The following is an 8178-nucleotide window of genomic DNA, read 5'->3' as shown; positions in this document are numbered from 1 at the left end:
ATGCAAGGATGGTTCAACATAAGAAAAACAATCAATGTAATTCATCACATTAACAAAGCAAAGAACAAGAACCACATGATCCTATCAATTGATGCAGAAAAGGCCTTTGACAAAATCCAACACCCTTTCCTGATAAAAACACGCAACAAAATAGGATTAGAGGGGAATTTCTTCAACCTAGTAAAAAGTAAAAGTGTGCAGCAACGTGTTAAAGGCATTCCCCTTGAGAACAGGAACTAGGCAAAGATACCCATTATCACCTCTCCTATTCAATATTGTTTTGGATGTCTTAGTGATAGCAATAATGCAAGAGAAGGAAATAAGAGATATTCACATTGGCAAAGAGGAGGTAAAATTATATGCAGATGACATGATAGTATACTTAGAAAACCCTAAAGACTCAGCAAGAAAACTACTGAACATAGTTGACCAGTTCAGCAAAGTGGCATGATATATGATCAACATACAAAAATCAATAGGATTTCTCTGCAGTGACAAAGAAAATACAGAGCTGGAGCTAAGAAAAACAATACCCATCGCAATATGTAATCAAAAGATTAAACACTTGGGAGTAAATCTAACAAGAAACACAAAGGATCTATTCAAAGAAAATTCCAAAACATTACTACAAGAAACAAAGAGAGACCTGGAGAAATGGAAAAAATACCTCTTGCTCATGGATAGAAAGACACAGTATTGTGAAAATGACAAAACTACCAAAGGCAGTTTATACATTCAATGCAATTCCAATACAAATACCAATTCCATTCTTCAAGGAGATGGAAAAGGCAGTCCCCAATTTCATTTGGAATGGAAAGAGGCCCCGAATGAGCACACTACTCCTTAGGGAAACAAGGTAGGAGGCTCTCACTCCCTGATTTGACTGCATAGTACTGGTACAATGACAGACACATAAATCAGTGGAATAGAATTGAGAATCCAGGTATCAGCCTATCTACCTATGGTCCACTGATTTTTGACAAGGAGATGGAATCAGTTAAGTGGGGAAACAACAGCCTTTTTAACAAATGGTGCTGACAAAATCGAAAAACTTGAGCAGAAAACTCTATCAAGATCCATACCACACTCCATACACAAAAACCAACTCAAAGTGGAACATGGACTGAGAACTAAAAGCGATGTCTATAAACTTCATTAAAGAAAACCTTGGAAGAACTCTAGACATCCTTCTCCATGAAATAAACAGTCCTCAAAGCATCCTGAAAAATCTACAACCACGAGAGGATAAAATAGGTGAAGGATGACAGTGGAACCACCTTACCTCTGTAACTTGATTTGTGCCACTATTAGAACCTCTACTCAGAATATTATTGCTTTTCAATTTTTGACTCATGCACTTTTAACTTGTTAGTTAAATTTGTATCTTCTAGGCTGCAACACTTCCATGATACATCTTCAAGGATATGAACATGTACGGCCAAGCACAATTGATAACAGTGCATCTAAATTCCAAAATCAATCTCCGTAATAGTCTATGTGTTTCCTACTGCCAAGGGGGCCCTTTGGAGTAGTGAGAGAAGACATTCACCCTGAAACCCACAGCATCCCTTTTCAGCAGGAAGTAGCTAAGAGAATACGCCATCCCCTTTTTCTTATGAATCAGGGTGAAGTCTCTCTCAGGGAGGAGTGATAGGGAATGGCAAGGGACACACTGACAAAGGAGATTAATCAGAACTGGCTTTGACAAGCACTGTGGCAATTGGACAATTAAAACAGACATGGGGGGGCGGAAGAAGAACGAACTGGAGAGGAGGGTGGAGAAAACAGTGCAACAATGAATGAAAACCCAAAATCTCTGTAAATGTTCATTAAAACTAATAAAATTTACTAAAAAAAAAAGAATCAAACCCCTATGCACATTGAAACACTTCTTCAACAGGGTAAAAAGGGAAGCCACAGAATGGGAAAAAATATTTGATAATGATATGTCAGAAAAGGGATTTATATCTAGAATTTATAAAATACTCAAGCACCACAACAAGAAAACCCAATTGAAAAAAGGGTACAGGATATGAACAGATACTTCACCAAAGAAGACATTGAGATGGCAAACAAACACATGAACAAATGCTCAAAATCCTTAGCTCTGAGAGAGATGCAAATCAAACAACTATGAGATATCATGTCACCCCTGTAAGAACAGCAAAATTTAACAGAACAGCAAACATCAAATACTGGCAAGGTTGTGGAACCCTTATTCATTGTTGGTGGGAGTGTGAAAAGGTGCAACCACTAGAAGGCAGTATGGCGCTTTCTCAAAATGTTGCAAATAGAAATACCATTTGACCCAGCAGTTCCACTACTGGGAAAATACCCTAAAGAAACCATGACTGCTACCCAAGCAGATATATGCACATCCATGCGTATTGCAGCTTTGTTCACGGTAGCAAAGAGTTTTAAATAATCCAAGTACCCATGAACAAACGAATGGATAGAGAAGCTCTGGTATATTGACACAATAGGATACTTTGCTTCATTGAAAAACAAGGAACTCATGAAATATTATACAAAATGGGTGGCCCTGGAGGATATTATGTTGAGTGAAATATCTCAGACACAAAAGGACATAAACATTGCATAGTGCCACTCTTGTAAAACGGGACTGACATCAGGCTTGAGGGGAGACTGAGAAAGATGGGATAAATTATACTGCATTGAAACAGATGGAGAGAACTGTTTAAAAGGGTTATGATTAGGTATTATTGTCATGACAGAAGTTCAGAATAAAGGCTGCATAGTGGAGTGGACTTGGGGGGAGGGATTGTATAACAATGAAAGAATTTTTACTTTTCAAAGAGAAGAGGCAACTGGGGGGAGGGATGGGTAGGAAGAAAAGTGCAACAATGAATGAAGGGAAATCCAAAGTCTCTAAACTTTCATTAAGTTAATTTTTTTATTAATTTTTTTGTGTGTATACCATCAAATCGGATCTCACTGGTACAGGAGGAGATTGCCCCTCCTTCTCCAGGAGAGCATCTGGTAGATTTGAACTGTACACCTTGGGGATTGCAGTGCTGCTTCTTGCCTCCAGACCACCAGAGCTCCCTATTAAATTACTTTTTTAAAAAGTTAGATTAAAGTCCTATTTTAGAGTGTCTTCATGGTTGAATTTGATTGTGCATACCAGGCAGGGGAAGTTGAAAGTACTCCTGGGAGATATTTTTAAGGGGGTTCTCTGACCTAATGGCTTTAAAAAATGAAGTTGTGAATTAGAATGTGGTTTTGTTATGTTCAGTATTACAGCAAAAACTTTTGTTTTTGTTATGTGCCATCGAGTCACTTGCAACTCATAGTGACCATATTTACAACAGCTCTGAACCCTGTTCTGTCCTGTGCCAACCTTATTGTCTCTGACAAACCTACCCCCATTACCTCAGTCACTGAGTCAGTCCATCTCATCCAAAATATTCTGTTTTGCACTGTCATTCTGTTTTGCACTGTCCTTCCACACACCCAAGCATGACGTCCCTCTCCAAGGACTGGCCACATTTTACAATATTCCCAAAATATGTCAAACAAAGCTTCAGAATCCTTGCCTTCAAGGAGCAGCCTGGTTTCACCCTCTCTATGACAAACCTGTTTGTTCCATGACAGTCCTCTGTATGTTCAGTACTCTTCTCCAGCACTACAGATCAAAGACATCAATTCTCCGTCCATCATCCTTAGTCATTGTCCAACTTTCTCTCACATAGCAAGTAAGTATGAAGACCATGGCCTAGATCAGACACACCTTAGTCTCCAAACTAATAGAGTTGTTCTTCAGTACTCTGGATAGGTCCCTGACAGCCGACTTTCCCAGTGCAGTTTGTTTTTTTAATTTCCTGGCTACTGGTACCAAGAATGTTATTTATGGAGCCAAGTAAACTAGAGCTGTTAACAATCTCAATCTCTTCACCATCTAGCATGATGCTGCCATCGGCCCAATGGTGAGAATCTTTGTCTTCTTGATGTTGAGCTTCAGTCAATATTAAATGCTGTAGTCCTTGACTTTCTGCAGCAGGCGCTTAATTTCGTCCTCAGTTTCAGCAAGCTGGGTTGTGGCATTTGCATAATGTATGTTGTTGATGAGTCTTCCTCCACTCCTGATATCACATTCCTCCTCATAGAGGCCAGCCTCCCAAGTTATCTGTTCTGCATATATATTGAAAGGGTATAGGCCACATCCCTGGCATACACCCTTCCCAACTTTGAACCATACAGTGTTTCCTTGCTCTATTCTTTCTTTCTGTCTCTCTTTTTTTTTTTTTTAAACAGAAGAGCACGAACAAGTATAGGTTTCACACAAGCACAGTCAAGTGTTCTGGGATTTCCATTATTCTTAGAGTTAGCCACAGTTTGTTGTGATCCACACACTCAAATGCTTTTGCATAGTCAATGAAACATAGATATTCCTCTGGTACTCCCTGCTTTCAGTCAAGATCCATCTAACATTAGGTGTATTATCCCTAGTACCATGACCTCTTCTAAACCCAGCCTACATATCTGGCAGTTCTCTTTTGATGTGCTGCTCCAGTTGTTTTTGAATAATATTCAGCAGAATCTTCTTTGCATGTAATAGTAATTGCTACTGCTCAGTAATTTCCACACTCTATCGAATCACCTTTCTTTGGAATGGGAGCAAATATGGATCTCTTCCAGTCATTTGGACAGGTGGTGATTCTCCAGATGTCTTGACGCAAATTGGGGAGCCCCTCAAGAGAAGCATCAGTTTGTTGAAACATGTCAATTAGTATGCCATCAATTCCTGAGGACTTGTTTTTGCCAATTCCTTCAGAGCAGCTTGAACTTCCTTCATCACCACAGGCTCTTGCTCGTTGATTGTTTCACGAAATTTTTCTGTCAGCCAATTCCTTTTGATACAGTGACTCTGTATACTCCTTCCATCTTCTTTTAATGCTTCCTGAATCATTTCCTATTCTACCCAAACATTCTTAAATATTGCACTTTGAGGCTTTGATCTTTAGTTTTGTCAGCTTAAGAAATACCAAGGGAATTTGGTTCTTTTGATTTTTCTGACTCCAGCTCTTTGCACATTTCATTATAATACTTTGTCTTCCTGCATTGCCCTTTGAAGCTTTCTATTCAACTCTTTAATTTCTTGATTTTTTCCCCCTTTGCTTTGGCTTCTCAGTGCTCTAGTGCAATATTCAGAGTCTCATCTGACATCCATCTTGGTCTTTTCTTCCTCCTCTGTCTTTGTAATGGCCTTTTGCATTATTCATGGATGATAGTCTTAATTTCCTCCCACAGCTCATCTGGTCTTCACTTATTAGTGTTCAAGGCTTCAAACCTGTTCCTGAGATGGTTTTCAGATGGGAGTGGGATAAACTCAAGGTCAAATTTTTGTTCCTGTGTATTTGATTTCTTTTTTCTTTAACTTGAGTTTGAACTTGCGTATGAGTAGTTGGTAATGTGTTCCACAGTCAGCACCTGGCCTAATTTTGACAGCTGATACTGAGCTTCTCCAGCGATTCTTTTCACTGATGTAATCAGTCTGATTTCTATGCATACCATCAGGTGAAATCCATGTGTGTAGTCTGCATTTATGTTTCTTATAAAAAGTATTTGCAATTAGTAAATCGTTGATTATATAGAATTCTATTATTCTATCTCCAGCTTCATTTCTGTCACCAAGTCCATGGTTTCTAACTATTGATCCTTCTTCTCTGTTCGCAACTTTTGCATTCCAGTCATTCATTTTCATTAATGCAACTTGATTACATGTTTTATCGATTTTGATTGCAAAAATTGGTAAAAATCTTCTGTTTCCTCTTTTTTTGCCTATAGCTGTTGTTTCAGTGCATATATTTGAATGACAGTGGTATTCACTGGACTTCCTTTTTGTGTCTGGATATTATCCTGTCACTCACAACATTATGTTTCAAAATGGATCTGAAAGCAGCAGCATTTTTTTTCTCATCTTTTCGTCTCTGGCATAGTAGATCATAGACCATCTGATTCAAAATGTTCCGTGCCAATCCATCTCATCTCGCTAATATCTAGTATGTCAATATTTATGCTTTCCATTTCTTTCTTAATGATGTCCAGTTTTCCTACATTCATGCTTCTCACACTTCACATTCCAATCACTAGTGTCTTTTTACAACTGTTCCTCCACCTTTGTGTTTCTATGTTTGAGGATTCAGCCTCAGTTGCCATATCCGCTAGTCTAACAGAGGCCTACTGTTTCAGAAGTAATAGCCAGTCCTCCTTCCTCGTCTGTCTTAATTCAAATGCTTAGATTTAGAACAGTATCTGACAGATAAGCATTTTGCAGAAAAGAACAGGTGAAAGACATTTCCCCAATTATAGAAGCAACCAACAGATTTAGTGATGCTCCTCGCCCTTGGCATGTGTGACACCCCTCTTTCCCCACTCCATCAGCATCCCCTTCCACTCCTGCCTATGCTGTTCAACACCTCTCTCCACTTATTTAGCCCTTGATCTGATGACTTAGGTCTCAAGCCTTCTGGGCTTCTATGATTTCAAATGCCTCGCGCTGCTGCCAGTCTCTTATGCTGTGGTGAGTATCTCTTGAGTTTAGGAGTCTCTAAGTCCAAATACCATGTAAGATAATTATCATTAACATTGCTGAGAATGATTTAAAGTACAATGATTTCTTTCTGTTTCCTGAAACAAATGTTTGCTTTGGGTTGAAAACACAATTATTAAACTATTTTCTCTAAATAGTTGTGACACATAAACGTTCCTAAAACCTTTTCATATAAACTTGTAAGTTTAATGGCCAAAAAATAGCTGTATGTGAAGGTGATGAACGTAATTGTGCATATTTTAATCTAGTTCTTCTGAAATATATGTAGATATATTTTAGTATTTGAAGGACTTAAATAATAGTTATTTTTGTTCAACAGAATGTGATAGGTGTCCAAATTTTTCTTTTATAAGTTTTATTATGATTTTTATTATAAAATGTTACTCTCAAAACTTACTTACATTGTTGAACCTCCTATGTAAAATAATATTTCTTTGTGTCCTGAAGAATGCAAAAAGAACTTTAAAAAAGATCAAGAGATGAGTTTTTTTCTTGCCATCTAGTTATCTTAAGAGTTTGAACTAAAACATCCTGGTTTTTTCGAGTGTGGTAGTAGTTTTGTCAGACATATATATGTGTGTCTGCCTGTCTTTGATATTTCAGAATTTTTTAATATTATACATAGTTTAATTTTAATTCTACTTAACTACTTAATTGTTAAGAATTAAAGAATGAGCTGAGATAGACAGTTCAAGTTATGTTCTGTTGTACATAGCATTGCAGTAAGTTGTAACTAACTCATTGGCACAAGACTTCATGCTTTACAGATTCCATGTAGCAAATATACCTGATGTTCCATATCTTTCCCAAATATTACCTCTTTTCCAATACTTACACTTAACCCTTTTATCATAAAGAAGGAAGGATATAATTTCAAATGAGTAATAACTTTGTTTCTACCCTACACTATTTTATCCTCATTACTAATTTTTTGATATCTAAATTTGATATTTTTTTATTTTGAAATTAAAATTTCTTAATTATAGTTTCACAAGTATTACTAACTTGTTCTTGTTGTTGTTATGTGCCATCGAGTCACTTGCAACTCATAGTGACCCTGTGTACAACAGCCCTAAACCGTGCTCTGTCCTATGCCAGTCGCACTGTCTCTGACACTCCCACCCTAATTACCCCAGTCACTGAATCAGTCTACTTCATAGAGGGCCTTCCCCTCCTGCACTGTCCCTCCACCCTCCCAAGCATGATATCCTCCAAGGACAGGTCTCTCCTTAAAACATGTCCAAGGTATGTTTAGATGGAGCCTCAGAATAGGGCCGAACTTGCTCAGCATTTCTTAAGCTCAAGGAACTGAAGAACAAATTCAAACCTAGAGTTGCTATACTCAAGGATGCTTTCGGCAAAATGATAAATGATCCAGGAAGTATTAAAAGAATATGGAAAGAATATACTGAGTCTCTGTATCGAAAGGAATTGGTGGACACAGAAGAATTTCATGAAACAACATATGAGCAAGAGACTATGGTGATGAAAGAAGTTCAGGCTGCTTTGAAGGAAATGGCAAAAAATAAGGCCCCAGGAATAGATGGTATACCAATAGACATATTTCAGCTAACAGATGCTGCCCTGGACGGGCTAACCAAGTT

General features: G+C 37.9%; 1 protein-coding gene across 1 annotated transcript in view; it reads left to right on the top strand.

Moving 5' to 3' along the window:
* MND1 (meiotic nuclear divisions 1 homolog (S. cerevisiae)) overlaps window positions 1-8178 on the top strand; it is a 107381-nt gene that overhangs the window by 65586 nt on the left and 33617 nt on the right. The window lies entirely within an intron of this gene.

The sequence above is a fragment of the Elephantulus edwardii genome, unplaced genomic scaffold, assembly GCF_000299155.1.
Source record: "Elephantulus edwardii isolate Elephantulus edwardi_28Jun2011 unplaced genomic scaffold, EleEdw1.0 scaffold00034, whole genome shotgun sequence".
NCBI lineage: Eukaryota > Metazoa > Chordata > Mammalia > Macroscelidea > Macroscelididae > Elephantulus > Elephantulus edwardii.
Note: the sequence above shows the minus strand (reverse complement) of the source record. Positions and strands in the feature narration are given on the sequence as shown.